The sequence below is a fragment of the Callithrix jacchus genome, chromosome 10, assembly GCF_049354715.1.
Source record: "Callithrix jacchus isolate 240 chromosome 10, calJac240_pri, whole genome shotgun sequence".
Classification (NCBI taxonomy): Eukaryota; Metazoa; Chordata; class Mammalia; order Primates; family Cebidae; genus Callithrix; species Callithrix jacchus.
The window spans coordinates 79,481,983-79,504,782 of NC_133511.1; the positions used below are offsets into that span (position 1 = coordinate 79,481,983).

The following is a 22,800-nucleotide window of genomic DNA, read 5'->3' on the forward strand; positions in this document are numbered from 1 at the left end:
CTCTTCATTATACTATTAATACACAGCCATACAGCAACCTGGGAAGCTAAGATTTATTCAGTCTTCAGGTCTTCAGTTCAGGTTATGCAAGGTTCTTCACAGGACATAAAATTAGAGTCTGAACTAGCTGGACAGCTCACTGTGAGGCCAGAATACAAACTGGCAAAGGAGCATCATCTTTACTCTGATAATGACATGTTGCCTCAGGACAATGCAATTTAAGTAGACTATTTCATTTAAACTTCAAAAGGTTGGAATGTAGGAATTATTTCAGATGAAGGAACTGAAGCTCAGAGGTGATAAGCAATTTATCCAAATGGAAGATTCATGTTTTTGGCTGCAAGTAAAAGAAACTTCGCTCAGTCTTAAACAATAAGGAAATATATCCTCCCACTTATTAAGTCTAGAGATAGGGCAGCTTTTGTCCTCTAAATGGGTGATCTCATTTAAACTTAAAAATGCAGGAATGTGAGAGTTATTTCAGATGAAGAAACTGAGGCTCATGATGACCACTACACCAATATACCATGTTGCATCCCCAGATAATGTGTGTGAATTCTGGAACATCCCTGCTCAGTTTTGGACATGAAGATCTGCTCTTTTCCCCGATAAAACTCTCTTGCTTAGTAGTCTCTGCCAGGGACATATCTCAGTCATCACTTAGGACTCCTAGGACTGAGAGGTGGAGAAACCAAGCACACAGGCAATATATCTGAAGGACAAGCTCAGCCATAATCCAAGGATTCGGACTTTAAAAAGGAGACTTTTGAGGTCCCATCAGTCAAGCAACAGCCACAAGACAGGGAACAAATACCAAGTCTCCAGGAAGAGGGCATTGGCAAGAGTAAGGCAGTGTAGCCAGAGTTCAGGCTGAGAGGAAGGAACACCAAAACTCAGGGGCACAAAATGGATCACTGGAATATATTGTCTTTGGAGAATCTGAAAGCAACCTAGAGACTCACTAATCTATGTTAGAATTCTTGGATTGTGAAGATAAATGTTGCTCTCTTCAGATATATGTATTTGATATTATTTCATAATTCTTTAATCTTATAAAGCTTGGGAACTGGGGTAGAACAGATCTTGGGTCAGACTATATGCAGGAGACATCAGTGAAAGAACTGGTGAAGACAACAGCAGGAGAAGCAACATCACTGTCCTGCCTACTGGGAAATAGAAGTCAAATGACCTATCTTTTAGACTATGCAAGGCCTTGGACTTTGAGATAGTTCCAGAAGAGTAAGCTCTACCAACAGATCTTGAACTTTCTGTTAATTTGGAGGTTGGGGCACTAGCTATTTACTGAAAAAAAAAATAACAGATTGTCACTATATTTATATGCTGATTTGTGGGCAATTTATACTACACACATAATGGAATTCTGCAAAGCAGATTTTTAAAATCATGGTATAGACATGCATTTATATGTTTACTTTGTGGAAAAATATCTACAAAAGACTATTGAGTAGGGAAAAAAAAGCTATAAAGCAGCATGATGCCATTTATGTATAATGGGTCACAAGATCAGTAATAAGTATGGCCTCATCATTTGATTGGGTATAACATAAATTCAAATTTCCTTTATTGTTTAAATTATAATACTAATTCTATTCTACTTACCTCAGCAGAAAATAATTTTCTTTAATGACATTACTTTATGTCAATTTTGTTTAGAATTTCTTTTCATGAAACCAACTTTTGGTTTCTTTTTTTTTTTTCTTGAGACAGGCTCACTCTGTTACCCAGGCATGAGTGTAGTGGCATAATCATAGTTCACTGCAACTTTGATCTCTTGGGCTCAAGGTATCCTTCCACCTCAACCTCCCAAGTCTCTAGGACTACAGGTGCACACCACCATACCCAGCTTATTTTTTTCTCTTTAGTAGAGACAAGGTCTTGCTATGTTGTCCTGGCTGGTCTTGAATTCCTTGAGCTCAAGTGATCCTCCCAATTTGACCTTTCAAAGTGCTGGGATTACAGGTGCGAGCCACCTCACCCAGTCTAATCTTTATTATTTTCTTCCTTCTGCTAGCTTTGGATTTGGCTTGATGGAAGGAACAAAGTTAGATTATTCCTCAAATGACAGGACTCTTAAATGGGTTGCCTAAGTCAGCACACTTTGTCATTGACAGCAGAACTTAGGGTTCAAAAGCACCACTACTTTCCAAAGTAAGCTTTGACTTCCCAAATTATAGCTTTTTAGTGGTGGATTCTTCTGTTGTTCACATATACAACACTCACTAGATCACAAGCTTTCCCTCATAAAAACTGAAATGGTGCAGAGGTTAATGTCCACTGCCCATAGATTCTAAATATTTCTAACCCTAACTGCAGTGCAGAAGCCAGACCACTGCTCACTCTGTTTTGATGATATAGGGACTGTTGCCTCAAGGACAGGTTGACTGCCACCCTAAATAACTGAATATCAAAGAAGGATACGAAACTCTTCCCTCTTGGAGGCACCAGTGGAGCTGTTTATAATTTTCCCCCTGTGCTATAAATTTCAGATTCTGCACATCACACACATACGTAGAAATATGACTAGAGGGATTTTCACTAAAATGGTAACAATGGTCATGGAGTAATTTTGGGGATTTAAAAAAAAATTAATTTGTTATGTTGTTGAATTTTTAGAACAATAAATATATAATTCAGAAGAGTCATAAACAGCTAGCATTTATTAATCATTTACTATGTGCAAACATTTTACATTTGATCCTTCACAGGACCTCTGTAAGGTACATACTATTGCTATCCTCATTTACCAAGGAAGACACTGAGACAGAAACAGATCAGGTAATTTGCCTGAGTCACAAGTGGCAGAGCCAAGGTACTAAACTAGATAGTCTGTTTTGTTTTTGTTTTTCCTGCTAGAGACAGGGTCTTACTCTGTTGCCCAGGCTGGAGTGTGGTGGTGCAATCACAGCTCACTGCAGTCTCATCCTTCAGGTCCCAAGTGATCCTCCCATCTCAGCCTCCTGAGTAGCTGGAACTACAGGTGTGCACCACCATGCCCAGATATTTTTTTAAATTCTTTTCAGAGATGGGATCTCATTATGTTTCCCAGATTGGTCTCAAAATCCTGGGTTCAAGCAATTCTCTCATCTCAGCCTCCCAAAGTACTGGGATTACAGGCATGAGCCACCATGCCTGTCATGGTTTTACCTACTATGTATGTTATAGAAAGAATTTTTATTTGAGCTAAGGAGAAGTAAACTAATATGAACCAAAAGATGAATGTAAAATATATGCTCAATACACTAATGTTAAATTTTGATGTAGTTATATTCTGGTTGTGCCAAAGGGTGTATTTCAGAATCTTGCCACATTACCATCCCTGATAAAAATTTACCAGGTATTTAAGTGCTATTGCAGTCTATTCTCAATCATGATCAAATACATGAAGAAATGTTCTTTGCTATTCAAATTTATTTTGCTTGGGGCAAACCTAAAAATGATCACTAATCAGACACTGCTAAATAAAAGATCTACAAATAACATTCTGTAACAAAGCAAGTTGCAGCTTTGTTGAGATGCACCAGCTAGCCAGACTAGTTTTAGAAATGATTAAGAAAACAGGTATGATTATATAGTCAGTCATATTTTAAAGCAAATGTAGATGATCAGGAAGGTGAAGTGAACAAGGGGCCAGCACAGTCCAATGACTGAATGAGTAACACTAAGAGGTGGATCACTAACACATGATAATGGGCCTAGGTGGCCAGGGGACTTAACAGTATTGTTATGCACAGGGAGTAAGCACCTCTGAACCAGAGCGAGTTGACTTTCGTATCTTCAAGCTCCAAACATTCTGCTCATTGTACTCTAATATGCTGTGTTTCATAGGCTAGCAATGCCAATTGTTGTAGAAAAATATTGGTGAAAGTAATAGAAAATTATATGTTATAGCTACATTAATATATTAGCATAGTTTTCTCCTTGGTGTAATAATTTCTCAAGAATATATTCCATTAAAGCCCTAGTATACTTATGTCACTTCCTCTATGTCAGTAATTCTCTCCTAGGTCTCTTTCTGCTTCCAGAAAAGCTATTATGCATAGAAAACTTGGATGTACACAATCTAATCTGAGTTATATTAACATAATGGCATTCAACAAACTCCCATCCATTAGGATGTCTACTATCAGGAAAAGAAAAAAAAATAACAAGTGTTGCAAGGATGTGGTGAAATCAGAACTCTGTGCCCTGTTGGTGGGATTGTAAAATGGTATAACTGCTGTGGAAAACAGTGTGGCGGTTCCTCAAAAAAATTAAAAATAGAACTACCATATGATCCAAGGGTCTTGAAAAGATATTTGCACACCCATGGTCATAAGCAGCATAATTCACAATAGATAAGAGGTGGAAGCCACCCAGATGTCTCTCAACAGGTGAATGCATAAATACAATGTGGTAATACATACAATGAAATATTATTTATCCTTAAAGAGGATAGAAATTCTGTCATATGCTAAAACATGAGTGAACCTGAAGGCTATATTATTTTAAGTGAGACAAGCCAGTAACAAAAACATAAATACTGTATAATTCTACTTACATGAGATATCTACATTAGTCAAATTCATTGAGATGGAAAGTATGCTAGTGGTTACCAGGGGCTGGAGAGACAGGGAAGAGGTGCATCATTGTTTAATGAGCCTATGGTTGCAGATTTGCAAGATAAAAGTTTTTGAAATCTGATTCACAGCAGTGTGAGTATACTTAACACCAGAGAACTTTACAATAAAAAATGGCTAAAATGGTAAATGTTATGTTTTTTACCATAATAATTTTTTAGAAACTTCACCAAAAAATGTTAAACATAATAAATGCATTAATTAGACTTGATTAAAATTGAAAATATCCATTTATCAAGATGTTGAAAAAATGAAAAGGCAAATCCATAGAGGGAGAAAATGTTCACAATACATACATTTGTACAGGAGGTGGTTGTACTCTCTCCACATTTCCCTTTCACAACTGTCAGTTTTGGCTGAGAGAAGCTCAACAGCTGAGCCTGGCTCTATCTATATATTGCTCTTGGCCAGAGGGAGCTGCCAGGGAATGAATGCCTCAGTCCTGAAGGGGTTTGAAATATAAACATGGAAATCGCTGTTCTCGATGGAATCTGTAGCTCTGCGTGAAATGTCTTAGGTATAAAATACTTGGCAAGGAGGGGTTTACAACAGAGTGTTGGGGAAACTTGATAGTTAATGTTTGGATAAAAGAGGGAGAATTTGAGAAGGTAAGGAGGAAGAGGAGAAGAAAAGATAAGGGAATCCAGGGAGATGGGAGGGAAGCTAGAATTGTGTGGAAACAAGGAAGTCAAGGGAAGAGGATGCATGAGAAAGGAAGCAGCTTGTCAAATGTTGCAGAGATATTAGGCAACAGAAAGACTGAACAATCGATGTTCATCACTTTTAGAAATAGGGAACTCACTGGGGATGTGATGTGACAAAAATTTGGTTACATAATGGGACAGAAGCCACACTGTAATGTGCTAATGAGGAGGTAAGGGGTTAGTAAGTGAAACAACTGAAAAATGTTGAATGTGAAGGGGTAGAGAGAACTACATGAATATCTGGAACTGCTTTCTGGACTAGATAGCAAAATGCCTAAAAGTTTAATTTAATTATTTTTGAATAAGTAATATTAATAAATTCACTTTGTTCAACAGTCTAAAAGATTGTACGCTAAGAAGTCTTAACACTCACATAGGTCCATCCAGCTCCTCACCCTCCATATTCCTCATGTGTCCACTGTATGTAATCACTATTTACTAGTTTTATGGAATTATCTCACTACTTCTTTAGGCAGCTATTGGCAAATACTAGTATAAATGCATATTCCTCCTCTCTTCCTTACACGAAGCAGCATAATACCTTTGCTTTTTTCCCCTTAACAATAAATCTTGTATATCTATCAAGATTAATCCTGAAGAGCAACACTTAGATTGTCTCTAACCACTTGCTACTATAAACAATGTTGCACTGAATAATCTTGTACAGATGAAAATTCACACATGCATAGGTGAATTTTCAGGCTGCAATTCCAGAAGTGCTATTTCTGCAAAAAAAAAAAAAAAAGATAACTCCTTTTTTTTTTGAGATGGAGTATTGCTCTGTTGCCCAGGCTGGAGTGCAGTGGAGCAATCTTGGCTCACTGCAGCCTCTTCCCCCCAGCTTCCAGTGATTCTTCTGCCTCAGTGTCCTGGGTAGCTGGGATAACAGGCACATGCTACCATATCAGGCTAATTTTTGTGATTTTAATAGAGGTGGGGTTTCACCATGTTGGCCAGGCTGGTCTCGAACCCCTGACCTCAGGTGATCCACCCGCCTCGGCCTCCCAAAGTGCTGGGATTACAAGCATGAGCCATCACACCTGGCCCAAAATATAATTCATTTAAAATTTTGATGAACATTGCCAAATTGCTATCTATAGGGTTTTTAAGATTTTGTTCTCCCAGGATGAGGGTGGTAGTGCTCATTTCCCTTAGCAACAGAGAATGCTATCACACCTATGAATTTTTTGTCATCTGATGAGTGACATTGGTGTTTTAAGATACTTTTATTTTTCCTTTATATTGTCGTGATGAAGGTTGAAAATGGGTTTATATGCTTAAAGGCAATGCATTTTTCTGTAGTGAACCTTGTTGTACAGAGTTTTACTGTCTTTGGCTATTTTCCCTTTGGGTTTCTGGCTTTTCTCAGTTTCTAGAAGCCCTTTATATTAGCAGTATTGGGTTATTTGCTTGTGATATAAGTTACAAATATTCTTATTCTAGTTATTTTGTTTATTGATTCTACTCCTGTTGTGTTTTGGTTTTGTTATGTTTTTGCCATGTAGAAGTTATTTTTATTTTATTTTAGTTTACTGCATCAGTTTTTTAATATATGGCTTCTATATATTGAATTATGATTGGAAAGACCTTTCATACTCTAAAGATATAAAGGAATTTTTCATATATTCCTCTAGAAGTGTTATATTTTTCTTTTCTTAATGGAAATCTTTACTACATCCTTATGCAAGTGGGTATGATTATTTTTATGACAGAGAGTAGCAGGAACACAACTTTATTGTCTTCTACTTTCACAGTAAATTAAGAGTCAGTTTCATGTACTAAACTTATCAAGTTTAGTACATGAGCGGAGGTGGGAAGAAGGGAAGTTGGCAGTGGAGAGAAAAGCTTGATTCAGTCACTATAAAAAAAAAAAGAAGAACTATACAACTTGAGAGACTTCCTGATAAGAGTGTCAGGAAGTGCTGGAGGCTCAGTTGAGCTGGGTGATAATACATTTATAATAATAGCAATAGGTCTGGTTATGTGATTTTTCTCCAGTTATGCTCAGAAGAAGCCCATTGCAAGCATTGCAAATTCAGATAGGATTCAAGTTTTGAATCCAGAAAGTCACATATCCAGATTGCAGGCATTTCCCCAAAAAATGATACAAAAGGACAAGAAAAAGGAATATAGATAGGTTTCAAGAGAATGACAGAAATGACTGGTTCAAAATTGAATTGAGAGTGGTGGAGCAAGATATCTGAATAGAAGTGTCCAGTGAGCATCACCCCCAGGCAAGAACACCAAATTTATCACCTAACTATGCAAAAAAGCGTAAGAACCAAAATCAGATGAGCAATCACAGTATCTGTTTATAACTTCATATCACTAAAAGAGAAACTGAAGAGGTTAAAAAAGACAGTGTTAAATTGTGTTTTTTTGTTTGTTTGTTTGTTTGTTTTTTGCCAATCAGTTTGAGCTTATGAGGTTGCTCAGGTTAGCCTTGAACTGATGACCTCGCCTTCGTGAGCGCCATGACCTCCGGCAGGAGCCACTTTGGACCCCCAGTGTTAAATTGTTGACACCACCCCTGGCCCATCTCCTGGCAGTGACCATGTGTCACAGAGAGATAATCTGTGCACTTGCAGGAGGGAGAGTACAGGAGTTGTGGGAAATCAGCACTACAAACAGTGGCAGAACTCAGTCGATGCCCACAGAGCATTTAGACTAGCCCTATCCAGAAGGGAATTGCCCATTTCAGTGATCAGAACTTGAGTTTCTCTTCAAGACTCACCATTACAGGCTAAAGTGCTGTGGGGTTCTACACAAACTTGAAAGGCATCTAGGCCACAAGCTCTGCAACTCGTAGGCAAGTCTTAGTGCTATACTAGGCTTGGAGCCAGTGGACTTGAAGGGCATGTGATCTAGTGAGACACAGCTAGTATGGGCAAGGGAGTGCTTGTACCAGTCCTACCCCAGGTAGTGTGGCACACAACAACTAAAGTGACACCTACCTTCTGCTTGAGGAGAGGAGAGGGACAAGTAAAGAGAACTTTGTCTTGCAACTTGGATAGCATCAGAGTCATAGTAGGATATGGTGCTAAGCAGAGTTATGAGACCCATGTTCCAAGCCCCTGCTCTCAGATGGCATTTCTAGACACACTCTGGGGCAGGAGGGAACTGCTGCCTTGAAGGGAGGGACCTAGTCCTGACAAGATTCATCAGCTGCTGACAAAAGAGCCCTCAGGCCCTGAATAACCAGCAGTGATGCCCAGATAGTAGGCCATAAACCTTCAGTGAGGCTCTGAGATGTGCTAGCTTCAGGTGATACCCACCATATTTCCAGCTGAGATGGCTATAGTGAGACTCCTGCTTGAGAAAAGTAGGTGGGAAAGTAAAGGGGACTTTGTATTGCATTTTAGGTACCAGCTCAGCCACAGGGAGGGAGAGCACCAAGCAAGCTCTTGGGGTTCCCACTTCTAGGCCTTGGCTCTTGAATGGCATTTCTGGATCTGTACTGGGACAAAGGGGAGGCCACTGCCCTGAAGGTGATTCCAAGGCCTGACAGCATTCACCACAAGGTGCCTGAAGAGAGTTCTGAATTAAAGCAGTAATAAATAGCCTACCAGCAACAACAACAACAAAAGCCCAGGACCAGAGGGATTCATAGCCAAATTCTGCCAGGGGTACAAAGAGGAGCTGGTACCATTTCTTCTAAAACTATTCCAAATGATTGAGTTATACCTAACTCATTTTATGAGGCCAGTATTATCCTGATACCAAAACCTGGCAGAGACACAACAACAATGACAGCAACAACAACTTCAGACCAATATTCCTGATGAACATCAGTGCAAAAATGCTCAATAAAATACTGGCAAACAAAATCCAGCAGCACACCAAAAAGCTTATCCACCACCATCAAGTCAGCTTCATCCCTGAGATGCAAGGCTGGTTTAATATATACAAATCAGTAAATGTAATTTATCACATAAATGACAAAAACCACATGATTATCTCAATAGATACAGAAAAGGCCTTCACTACAATTTAACAGCGCTTCATGTTAAAAACTCTTAATAAACTATATATTGATGAAACGTATCTCAAAATGATAAGAGCCATATATGACAAACCCACAGCCAATATCATACTGAATGGGCAAAAGCTGAAAGCATTCACTTTGAAAACCATCACAAGACAACATGCCCTCTCTCACCATTTTTATTCAACAAAGAAGTTCTGGCCAGGACAATCAGGCAAGAGAAAGAAATAAAGGGTATTCAAACAGGAAGAGAGAAGGTCAAATTTTCTCTGCTTGCAGATGACATGATCCAGTTTCTAGAAAACCCCATCATCTCATCCCAAAACTTTATCTTCAGTAAAGTCTCAGGATACAAAATCAATGTTCAAAAATCACAAGCATTCCTATATACCAACAATAGACAAGCAGCAGAGAGCCAAATTATGAATGAACTCCCATTCACAATTGCTACAAAGAGAATAAAATATCTAGAAATATAGCTAACAAGGGATATGAAGGATGTCTTCAAGAACTACAAACCACTGCTCAAGGAAATAAGAGAGGACAAAACAAATGGAAAAACACTCCATCCTTGTGAATAGGAAGAATCAATATCACGAAATGGTCATACTGCCCGAAGTAATTTATAGATTCAATGCTATTCCCATCAAACTACCATTGACATTCTTCACAGAATGAAAAAAAAAAAAAACTACTTTAAAATTCATACGGAAACAGAAAAAGAGCTCATATAGCCAAGACAATTCTAGGTAAAAAAAACAAAGCTAGAGGCATCACACTACCTGACTTCAAACTATACTACAAGGCTACAGTAACTAAAACAGCATGGTACTGGTACCAAAACAAATACATAAACCAATGGAACAGAATAGAGATCTCGGAAATAAGACCACACATCTACAACCATCTGATCTTCAACAAACCTGACAAAAACAAGCAATGAGGAAAGGCTATCCTATTTAATAAATGGTGCTGAGAAAACTGATTAACCATATGCAGAAAACTGACACTGGATCCGTTTGTTACACTTTATACAAACATTAACTCAAGATGGATTAAAGACTTACACATAAAACCAACAACCATAAAAACCCTAGAAGCCAAGCTAGGCAGTATCATTCAGGGCATAAGCATGGGCAAAGATTTTATAATGAAATCACCAAAAGCAATAGCTACAAATGCCAAAATTGGCAAATGAGATCAAATTAAACTAAAGTGCTTCTGCACAGCAAAAGAAACTATCATCAGAGCAAACAGGCAACCTACAGAATGGGAGAAAAATTTTGCGATCTACCCATCTGACAAAGGTCTAAAATCCAGAATTTACAAGGAAGTCAAACAAATGTACAAGAAAAAAAATCCCATCAAAAAGTGGGCAAAGGACATTAACAGACACTTCTCAAAAGAAGACACTTATGTGGCCAACAAGCATATGGGAAAAAAAAAAAACTCAACATCGTTGATCATTAGAGAAATGCAAATCAAAACCACATGAGATACCATCTCACACCAGTCAGAATGGTGATTATTAAAAAGTCAAGAAACAACAGATGCTGGCAAGGCTGTGGAAAAGTAGCACTTGTACACTGTTGGTGGGAATGTAAATTAGTTCAACCATTGTGGAAGACAATGTGGTGATTCTTCAAAGATCTAGAATCAGAAATATCATTTGACTCAGCAATCTTATTACTAGGTATATACCCAAAGAAATAGAAATCATTCTCTTATAAAGACACATGCACACATATGTTTGTTGCAGTATAATAGACATGGAATCAACCCAAATGCTCATCAAACATAGACTGGATAAAGGAAATCTGGTACATATACACCATGGAATACTATGAGGCCATAAAAAGAAATGAGGTCATATCATTTTCAGGTACACAGATGAAGCTGGAAACTATCATTCTCAGCATACTAACACAGTAACAGAAAACCAAATACCACATGTTCTCATTCACAAGTGGGAGCTGAACAATGACAACACATGGACACAGGGAGGGGAACAACACACATAAGGGTCTGTTGGGAGGGTGTGGGGAAAAAGAACATCAGAATAAATAGCTAATGCATGCAAGTCATAATCCCTAGATGATGAATTGATAGGTGCAGCAAACAACCATGGCACATGCTTACCTATGTAACAAACCTGCACATTCTGCACATGTATCCCAGAAGTTCAAGTAAATTTTTTAAAGCCTGTAGAAATCTGCACAGAGAAATTTATTTTACGTTTAAAGCCAGAAATTCAAGTGTAGTAGAGTATCTTTTTAAATAGACTATTATTGAAAGAAATACATTTAAAATACTTGGCATTGTTTTTGAATATTTATGTGCATCCTATTTGTATATGTTAAATCATTTTTAAGTTATAAAAAACTGTAAAATTCCATGAGTATACTTATACCTCAGATAACAAATTTACTTCTGAATGTTCTCTTTTGGTTAACAAAAACTGCAGTAACTTTACTACTACAAAAGGAATATAGCACCTATTTTATCATTTATACTTGGAATGCTACACTTGAATGGTGAAAATAAAATCTAAAATATTAAAAAAAAGACATAGTGTGGGTGAATAGATTTTTCTTTTAAAAAGACCAAATAATATATTGCTTGCAAGAAACACACTTCACCTATAAGACACACATAGACTGATGGAAAAAGATAGTCCATCCCACTGGAAACGAAAAAAAAAAAGCAAAAATAGCTATACTTGTATTAGAAAAAAATAGATTTTAAGTCAAATCTATAAGAAAAGACCAAATAAAGTGATTGTATAATGATAAAAAGGTCAATTCAGCAAGAGGATATAACAAATGTAAATTTATCACTCAACACTGGAATGCAAATATAATTCAAGCTAAAAAGAGAGATAGACCCCAGTACAATAATAGCTGGAGACTTTCACACCTCACTTTCAGCATTGGACAGATCTTCTAGCCAGAAAATCAACAATGAATACACATTCTTTTCCTCAGCACATAGATCATTCTCAGACCATATGTTAGGTCACAAACCAGTCTTAGAACACTGAAAGAGATTGAAATAATATCAAGCACCTTTTTTGACCACAGTGGAATAAACCTAGAAATCAATAACAAGAGAAATTTTGGAAAACATATGGCACATGGAAATTAAACAATATGCTCCTGAATGACCAGGGGTCAATAAAGAAATTAAGAAGGAAATTGAAAATTTTATTAAAACAAATGATAATGGAAACACAATAAATCAATACCTATGGGATTGCAGTACTAAGTGAAAGCAGTAGGAAGAGGGAAGTTTATAGCTATAAGTACCTACATTTATAAAAAGTAGAAAAACCTTAAACAAACAACCTAATGATGCATCTTAAAGAACTAGAAAAACAAGAGCAAACCAAACCCAAAATTAGTAGAAGAAAATACATAATGAAGATCATAGCAAAAATAAGTGAAATTGAAATGAAGAAAATAATACAAAAGATCAATGAAAAAAAATTGATTTTTTGAAAAGATCAACAAAATTAACAAGCCTTTGGTGAGACTAGGAGAAAAGAGAAGACCAAAATAAATAAAATCAGAGATGAGAAAGGAGACAGTATGTTGGATACTGCAGAAATTCAAAGGATCATTAGTAGGTATTATGAGCAACTATATGCCAATAAATTGAAAAGTCTGCAAGGAATAGATAAATTCTTAGAACCATACAACTTACTAAGATTTACATCATGAAGAAATCTAAAATCTTATCAGACCAGTAACAGCTAATGAGAATGCGGCTATAATAAAAAAAAGTCACCCAGCAAAGAAAAGCCCAAGACCTCTTATTGTCACTGCTGCATTTAAAGAAGAACTAATAAAAATTCTACTTAAACTATTCTGAATAATAGAGGAGGAGAGAATACTTCTAAACTAGCAAACCAAATTCAACAACACATTAAAAAAGATAATTCATCATGATCAAGTGGAATTTAACCTCAGAATGCAAGGATGGTTTAACATATGCAAATCAATCAATGTGATACAGTATATCAAAAGAGTGAAGGGCAAAAATTATATGATTATTTCTCTTTTTTTCTTTGTTTTGAGATGGTGTCTCACTCAGTCACCCAGGCTAAAGTGCAGTGGTGCAATCTCTGCTCGCTGCAACATCTGCCTCCCTGGTTCAAGAGATTCTCATGCCTCAGCCTCCTGAGTTGCTGGGATTACAGGTATGTGCCACCATGCTCTGCTAATTTTTGTATTTTTAATAAAGACAGGTTTCATCATATTGGCCAGACTAGTCTCAAACTTCTGACCTGAAGTGATCTGTCCATCTTAGCCTCCCAAAGTGCTAAAATTATAGGTGTGAGCCACAATACTCAGCCATATATTATAATTTCAATTGATACTGGAAAAGATTTAATAAAATTCAACATCACTTTCTGATAAAATTCCAAAAAAACTGGGTAGAGAAGAAACATAGCTCAACATAATAAAAGGCATATATGACAGATCCACAGGTAGTATCATACTGAATGGGGAAAAGCTGCAAGCCTCTCTTCTAATATCTGGAACATGACAAGGATGCCCACTTTCAGCACTTTTTATTCAATATAGTCCTGAAAGTCCTAGCTAGAGCAATTAGACAAAAGAAAGACATAAAGAGCATACAAGTTGGAAAGGAAGAAGTCCAATTGTATCTGTTTGCAGATGATATGATCATATATTTGAGAAAACCTAGACTCCATTAAAAAACTATTAGAACATACAAACAAATTTAGTAAAGTTGCAAGATACAAAATCAACATGCAAAACTCAGAAGCATTTCTATATGTCAACAGTAAACAATCTGAAAAACAAATTAAGAAAGTAATCCTAATTACAATAGATATAAATGAAATAAAACACTTAGAAATTAACTTAACCAAATAAGTGAAATAACTCTACAATGAAAACTATAAGACATTGATTCAAGAAATTGAAGAAGACACAAAAAAATGGAAAGGTATTTCATGTTTATGGATTGAAAGAATCAATATTGTTAAAATGTCTCTACTACACAAATCAATCTACGGATTCAATGCAATCCCAAACAAATTCCAATGACATTCTCTATAGAAATGGAAAAAACAATACTAAGATTTATATAAAACCGCAAAACACTCAGAATGGCCAAAGCTATCCTAGGCAAAAAGAACAAAACTGGAGGAATCACATTACCTGACTTCAAATTATACTACAGAGCAGTAATAACCAAAACAGCATAGTCCTGGCATAAAAACAGATACATAGACCAATGGAATGGAATAGAGAATTCAGAAACAAATCCACACACCTACTCATTTTCAACAAAGGTGCCAAGTACATGCATTGAGGGAAAAGACTGTCTCTTCAATAAATGTTGCTGGGAAAACTGGATATCCACATGCAGAAGAATAAAACTGGACCCCTATCTTTTGCCATATACAAAAGTCAAATCAAAATGGATTAAAAGCTGAAATCTAAGACCTCAAATATGAAACTACCACCAAAAAATAATTGTAGAAACTCTACATGACATTGCAGTGGACAAAGACTTCTTGAGAAATACCCCACAAGCACAGGCGACCAAAGCAAAAATGGACAAATGAAATCATATCAAGTTAAAAACCTTCTTCACTGCAAAGAAAACAGTCGATCTGAAAAGACATCCCACAGAATGGGAGAAAATATTTGCAAACTGCCGATCTGGCAAGGGATTAATAACCAGAATATATAAGGAGCTCAAACAATTCTATTGAAAAAATGTAATAATTCAATTAAACAATGAGCAAGAAATCTGAATAGACACTTCTCAAAAGACATACAAATGGCAAACGGGAATGTTAAAAAGTGCTGAACATCATTAATCATCAGAAAAATGCAAATCAAAACTCCAATGAGATATCATCTAACTCTAGTTAAAATGGCTTTTTTCCAAAAGTTAGGCAACAGGAAATACTAATGAGGATGTGAAGGAAAGGAAACCACTGTGCACTGTAGGTGGGAATGCAAATTAGTACAACCACTAGAGACACAGTATGGCAGTTCCTCAAAAAAATAAAAATTGAGCCACCATATGATCCAGCAATCTCACTACTAGATACATGCCCACAGAAATGAAATCAGCATATCAAAGAGATATTTGCACTCCCACGTTTATTTCAGCACTATTCACAATAGCCAGGATTTAGAAGCAAGCTAAGTGTCTTTCAACAGATGAATGAATAAAGAAAATGTGGATCCAAGATGGCCGAATAGGAACAACTCTGGAGTGCAGTTCCCAGTGAGAACAGTGCAGAGGATGAGTGCTCACCACATTTCCAAACTAGTTTTCACTGCCCACAGACCAGGAGATTCCCAGGCCAAAAAGTGACATGAGTTTTCAGCACAGAGATTTCAACCAGTGCTGGGTCAGCTCACAGAAACTCACACATGTCTGGGAGGCTGTTTTGACTGGCACCTGGAATTCCTGGGAGACAGAGCCACCCATTCAACTGAAAAGGAAGGGGCTGAGACAGGGAGACAGGTAATCTGGCTTGGCGGGTACCACCCCCACAAAACAAGCAATCTGAAACACTCTGGATTGAGAGTTTTGCAGCAAACGCAGCTGGACCCAGGACGGTCCAGCTCAGTGGGGGGAAGGGCATCCCCCACTACAGAGACAGTCTGCCACTACAGAGGCAGTTCACATAGCAGCTGGGCAGAGCCTGCAGCAGCTCAGCAACACTTCTGCTGGCAGACTGTGACTAGACTACTCCATGTAGGGCAGGGTATCTATGAAAAAAGGCAGCAGCATGACAGGAACTTATAAATAAAGCTGACCTTCCTAGGACAGAGCACCTGGGAAAAGAGGCAGTTATGAGTTCAGCTGCAGCAGACTTAAACGTACTTGTCCAGCAGTTCTGCACAGATCAACGGAGCTCCCAGCACAGCATTTGAGCTCCTATAAGGGAAAGACTGTCTCTTCCAGCAACTCCTGACCCCTGTATACCTAAAGAGTCACCTCATAAAGGAGATATCAGGCCAATATCTAGCCAATACCCTTCTGGGATGAGGATAGCAGGGGAAGAAAATGGCAGCAACCCTTGCTGTTCTGCAACCCCCGTGGGTGATCCCCAGGGGAGTGGGGTCTGAAGTGGACCTCCAGAGGTCCTGCAGCAGAGGGGCTTGACTGTTAGAAGGAAAACTGAGAAGCAGAAAGAAATAGCTTCAACATCAACAAAAAGGACATCCACTCAGAGACCCCATCTGAAAGTCACCAACTACAAAGACCACAGGTAGATAAATCCATGAAGATGAAAAAAAAACAGCGCAAAAAAAAAAAAAAAAAAAAAAATGAAAACACCCGAAACCAGAATGCCTCTCCTCCTCCAAGAGATCACAACTCCTCACCAGGAAGCAAACAAAGCTGGATGGAGAATGAGTCTGATGAATTGACAAAGGTAGGCTTCAGAAGGTGGGTAATAACAAACTTCTCTGAGCTAAAAGAACACGTGCTAACCCAATGCAAAGAAACTAAGAACCTAGAAAAAAAGTTAGATGAGATGCTAACTAGAATAAACAGTTTAGAGAAGAATATAAACGACTTGATGGAGCTGGAAAACACAGCACGAGAAATTCATGAAGTATATACGAGTTTCAATAGCCGAGTCAACGAAGCAGAAGAGAGAATATCAGAGATTGAAGATCAACTCAATGAACTAAAACGAGAAGGCAAGAATAGAGAAAAAAGTGAAAAGAAATGAACAAAGCCTCCAGGAAATACGGGATATGTGAAAAAACCTAATCTACATTTGATAGGTGTACCTAAATGTGATAGAGAGAATGAATCCAAGCTGGAAAACACTCTTCAGGATATCCAGGAGAACTTCCCCAACCTAGCAAGGCAGGCCACCATTTGATTCCAGGAAATAGAGAACAGCACAAAGATATTACTCAAGAAGAGCAATGCCAAGGCACATAATTGTCAGATTCACCAGGGTTGAAATGAAGGAAAAAATCCTAAGGGCAGCCAGAGAGAAAGGTGGATCTCTGCAGAAACCCTACAAGCCAGAAGGAAGTGGGGGCCAATATTCAACATCCTTAAAGAAAAGAACTTTCAACCTAGAATTTCATATCCAGTCAAACTAAGCTTCATAAGCGAAAGAGAAAGAAAATCCTTTATGAACAAGCAATTGCTGAGAGATTTTGTCACCACAAGGCTTGCATTACAAGAGCTCCTGAAAGAAGCACTAAACAAGGAAAGGAACGACCAGTATCAGCCACTCCAAACACTTACCAAATAATAAAGACCATCAACAGAATGAACAAAATATGTTGGCTAATGGGAAAAGCATCCAGCTAGCATCAAAATGGCAGGATTAAATTCACACATAACAATATTAACATTAAATGTAAATGGACTAAATGCCCCATTAAAAAGACACAGACTGGCAAATTGGATTAAAAAGTCAAAACCCAACGATGTGCTGTATTCAGGAAAGCCATCTTACATGCAAGGACATGCATAAGCTCAAGATAAAGAGATGGAGGAAGATTTATCCAGCAAATGGAGAGCAAAAAAAAAAAAAAAAAGCAGGAGTTGCAATCCTAGTCTCTGATAAAATGGACTTTAAACCAACAAAGATCAAAAGAGACAAAGAAGGGCATTACAAAATGGTAAAAGGATTAATGCATCAACAAGAACTAACAATCCTAAATATATATGCACCCAATACAGGAGCACTCAGGTACATAAAGCAAGTTCTTAACGATGTACAAAGAGACTTAGACTCCCACACAATAATAGTGGGAGACTTTAACACTCCACTGTCAATCTTAGACAGATCAATGAGACAGAAAATTAGCAAGGGTATCAAGGACTTGAACTCAGATTGGGACCAAGTGGATCTAATAGACCTCTACAGAAGTTTCCACCCAAATCCACAGAATATACATTCTTCTGAGCACCACATGCCACCTACTCTAAAAATGACCATATAATTGAAAGTAAATCACTTCTCAGCAAATGCAAAAAAATGGAAATCATAACGAACAGTCTCTCAGACCACAGTGCAATCAAATTAGAACTCAGAATTAAGAAACAAACTCAGAACTTCACAACTTCATGGAAACTGAACTACTGGTTCCTGAATGTCAACTGAATAAACAATGAAATGAAGGCAGAAATAAAGATGTTCTCTGAAACCAACAAAAATGAAGACACAATGTACCAGAATCTCTAGGACACATTTAAAGTAGTGTCTAGAGGAAAATTTATAGTAATAAATACCCACATGATAAGCAAGGAAAGATCTAAAATTGACACCCTATTGTCAAAATTGAAAGAGCTAGAGACACAATATAAAAAAGCTCAAAAGCTAGCAGAAGACAAGAAATAATGAAGATCAGAGCAGAACTGAAGGAGATAGAGACACAAATATCCTTCAAAAAAAATCAATAAATCCAGGAGCTGGTTTTTTTTTTTAAAAGATCAACAAAATAGACAGACCACTAGCTAGATTAATAAGAAAGAAAAGGGAGAAGAATCAATATATGCAATAAAAAACGATAAAGGGGATATCACCACTGACTCCACAGAAAACAACTACAATCAGAGATTGTTACAAACAACTCTATGCACATAAACCAGTAAAACTGGAAGAAATGAGTAAATCCTTGACACTTGCATCCTCCCAAGCCTAAAGCAGGAAGAAGTTGAAACCGTGAACAGACCAAAAACAAGGGCTGAAGTTGAGGCAGCAATTAATAGCCTGCCAACCTAAAAAAGGCCAGGTCCAGACTGGTTAACAGCTTAATTCTACCAGATGTACAAAGAGGAGCTGGCACCATTCCTTCTGAAACTATTCCAAACAATACAAAATGAGGGAATCCTTCCCACATCATTTTAGAAGACCAACATCATCCTGATACCAAAACCCAGCAGAGACTCAACAAGAAAATAAAACTTCAGGCCAATCTCCACGATGAACATAGATGCAAAAATCTTCAATAAAATACTGGAAAACTGATTGCAACAGCACATCATAAAGCTTATTCATCACGATCAAGTAGGCTTCATCCCGGGGATGCAAGGCTGGTTCAACATATGCAAGTCTATAAACAATCCACCACATAAGCAGAACCAAAGACAAAAAACACATGATTATCTAAATAGATGCAGAAAAGGCCTTTGGCAAAATTCAACAGCACTTTATGCTAAAAACTCTCAATAAACTAGGTATTGAAGGAACATATCTCAAAATAATAAAAGCTATTTACACCAAACCTACAGCTAATATCATACTGAATGGCAAAAACTGGAAGCATTCCCTTTGAAATCCAGCACTAGACAAGGATGCCCTCTGTCACCGCTCATATTCAATATAGTATTGGAAGTTTTAGCCAGAGCAGTAAGGTAAGAAAAAAATAGAGGGGGGTATTAAATTAGGAAAAGAGGAAGTCAAGTTGTCTCTATTTGCAGATGACATAATTGTACATTTAGAAGACCCTATCATGTCAGCCCAAAATCTCCTTAAACAGATGAGCAACTTCAGCAAAGTCTCAGGATACAAAATCAATGTGCAGAAATCACAAGCATTTCTATACACCAATAACAGACTAACAGAGAGCCAAATAATGAGTGAACTGCCATTCACAATTGCTACAAAGAGAATAAAATACCTAGCAATACAACTAAAAAAGAACATAAAGGACCTCTTCAAGGAGAACTAGAAACCATTGCTCAAGGAAATGAGAGGACACAAACAAACGGAGAAACATTCCATGTGTAAGGGTTATTGTCATGCGAGGTTTATTGCTGAGTTAAAAATGAGGAAACTGAAGCCAGCACAAAAAGATTAAATGCCAATTTATTTGGCTCCCGGGTGAGGTTCTGTGGTCCTGGGGAAAGAGTCTAGGGATGTCACACCCAACTCCTCTGGGTGTGGGGTTTTATAGGGAGTGAAGGTGTTTGATTGGCTGTGGAGAAACAGGACGTGGACTTGGCAAGATGCTATAGGTAGGTAGGCAGGATTTCTGGCTGGGGAAACATGCTATTGGGCAGGTTTTGGCAGGACTTTCCAAGGCCGGGCTAGATGCTGAGTGAAGAGGGGATTTCCAAAGGCAGGGTTGAGTGCCAAGTGCAGAGGGGATTTCCAAGGTGGAGCTAAATGATGGGCATATTCTGGTGATGTAATTTTCAGGCGGGGAGAAAGATGGGTGTGTCTGAGCTCCCGGCGAGACAACCAGCCTTACATTCCGACCTTTTTGATGATATATAGGATGCTGTTTCTTTCTGGCTACTTCCTGCTGAATAGGGGTGAAGTGAGGGGAAAAGGACAGTTGGCTGGTGCCTCAATTGGGAGTTGGATATAGAGGTGAAGTATCATCTGGTTAACGGCCACCCTGGAGATTTCCCTCATGCGTGCCTATAGAAATCTGAGGAAAAAGGGGGCTAGCATCAGTAGAAGACACACAATGACAACGGGGGTGATAATGGGAGCTAGCCAGGTAAGCATGGGGGATTGCCACCAGTTGAGAGACAAGGCTGGTGCACTCTGCTTCCTGCAGAGGTTCTCTTGGAGGCGATAGAGAGTGTTGACATTTTCTTTCACAAGGCCTGTTTCATTGATGTAATAGCAGCACTGCTCCTGGAGAAACAGACAAGTACCTCCTTTTTCTGCCATTAGTAGATCTAGGGCCCATTGGTTCTGGAGAGTCACCTGAGCCAGTGACGTGATTTGTCACTGGAGGGAGGCTAAAGAGGCAGCTGATGCTTCAATAGCCACACAGAGCTTGTCTTCCAGCTGAGCGGCTGAAGTGATGCTGTAGCCCATTGCTCCACTTCCTATTCCAGCTGCTACTAGAGAGGATGCTAAAGAGAGGCCAACTACTATCGGGAAGAAGACTGCTCATTTGCTCCGGTGATTAGGGGACATTGTGATGAGGGATAGGAACTCGGCTTGTCCGTACACTTCTAACTGTGGGACTAGTGTGATGGGCACACAGGGGCGAGGAAGGATGCATCAGTAACTTTGGTTAGGGTTCCATTACACCAAAAGTATCCTCCTGGAGGCACGTAAAGGGAGGTTTTTACTGCTACATGGTATTGCACCTGAGACTGGGGCTGCTGGATGTCCCATAGCAGAGAGATTTTGAGAATGTACATTGAACAAGGGGATACCCGTTCAGGTAGAGTCATGTCCTGTGGAAGATTGTGACAGGTTGAACGCAGTCTGTAGGGGAACTGAAGCTAAGAGGGGTTTTGTTAAGGAAGGCACATAAAAAGCAGTTAGTGAAATCCGTGGCCCCAGTTAAATTTAACATGTTAACCTTCTGCTGTACTAGAGCTAGCCAGGAGAAAGGCTGGGGGGGCCATTGTTTGAGGGCCTGGGCTGGATTGAGGGCTTAAGTTGGTTAGGTAAAGAAGCCTCATTTTGTAAGATGGAATTTCTTAACGAATTGAGTTGTTCTAATTCCACGGGTACGATCTGTGTATAGGACCAGAATATTAGCCGGGTACCGCTAGGGTGGCTGTTTTGAAACCAGGAGTATATTTTACCTGCAATACGCTCTTTCCAGCGGGTGTCCCAGGGATCATGGATGATAAGGGATACCTTATCTTGGTTGTTGAGGAAAAGCATTTTACTTGCTGGGAAGGTGTTTGTTCTAAAGGTTCTATGTATAACACAAGAAGCATACGGGCATCCACCATAGGTCTCGTTTTTCGAACGACAGGAGTCTTTGGTTTGGTTATATAGAAAGCAGAGGGCAAAGTTATTCCAGGAGTTTCTGATAGTATGGGACTTGGATTTTGGGAATTCAAATCTTATGGCTGATTGGCAGCCTGCGGGCTGGCAATCTGCTTGGGCAAGGTATTGGGTTTTGGTGGTGGGACCTTGTGTCTAGGACTTCTGGAGGTAGAACTGCCAGACGTAGTAGGAGTTGTCTTTAAGAGGAAATACAAGAAGGATTCTTAGGAGGAGAATTTGAAGGGTTAGGAGTTGATGGGTAGGGGTTATGGGTGAGGTGGAGGTGAGTGGGGCCCAAGGGTTCAGACCTCCACTGGTCATTCTTGGGAGCCAGTTTGAGGCAGGACACATGGTACCAAGGGGTGTAGCCTAAAAGTTTGGTGGCAGTTGGGGTAGTTAGGATAATGATGTGGGGTCTTGACCACCTGAGCTGCAGAGACCCTGGCTTGAGTTCCTGGAAGAGGACACTGTCACCTGGCTGGAGAGGTATAGTGGGATGGGAGTCCTCTGGTCTTGGAACTACAAGGAGAGTATGGTCTGCATGTTCCCTGAGTAAGTAGCGGAGGAGAGAGAGGTAGGGAAGGTAGGAAGCCAGAGGAGGTGATTATACCAGGAGATTGTGAGAAACTAGAAAAGGCCTACCGTAGAGCAACTCAAAGGGGCTGAGGCCCATTGGCTCCTGTGGGGTGGCTCGGATCTGGGCTAGAGCAAGAGGAAGGAGTATGGGCCAGGAGAGTTTTACCTCTTTGGTGA

At 38.8% G+C, this 22,800-nt stretch overlaps 1 protein-coding gene across 2 annotated transcripts in view; it reads right to left on the reverse strand.

Moving 5' to 3' along the window:
• Positions 1–202: 202 nt before the first annotated feature.
• The window catches only part of LOC144578128 (uncharacterized), an 80,108-nt gene continuing 57,510 nt past the window's right edge, over positions 203–22,800 (reverse strand). For both annotated transcript variants that reach the window (XR_013523313.1, XR_013523315.1), the window contains one exon: positions 203–337. The gene's annotated coding sequence lies outside the window, so the exon portion shown is untranslated. The remainder of the gene's footprint in view (positions 338–22,800) is intronic.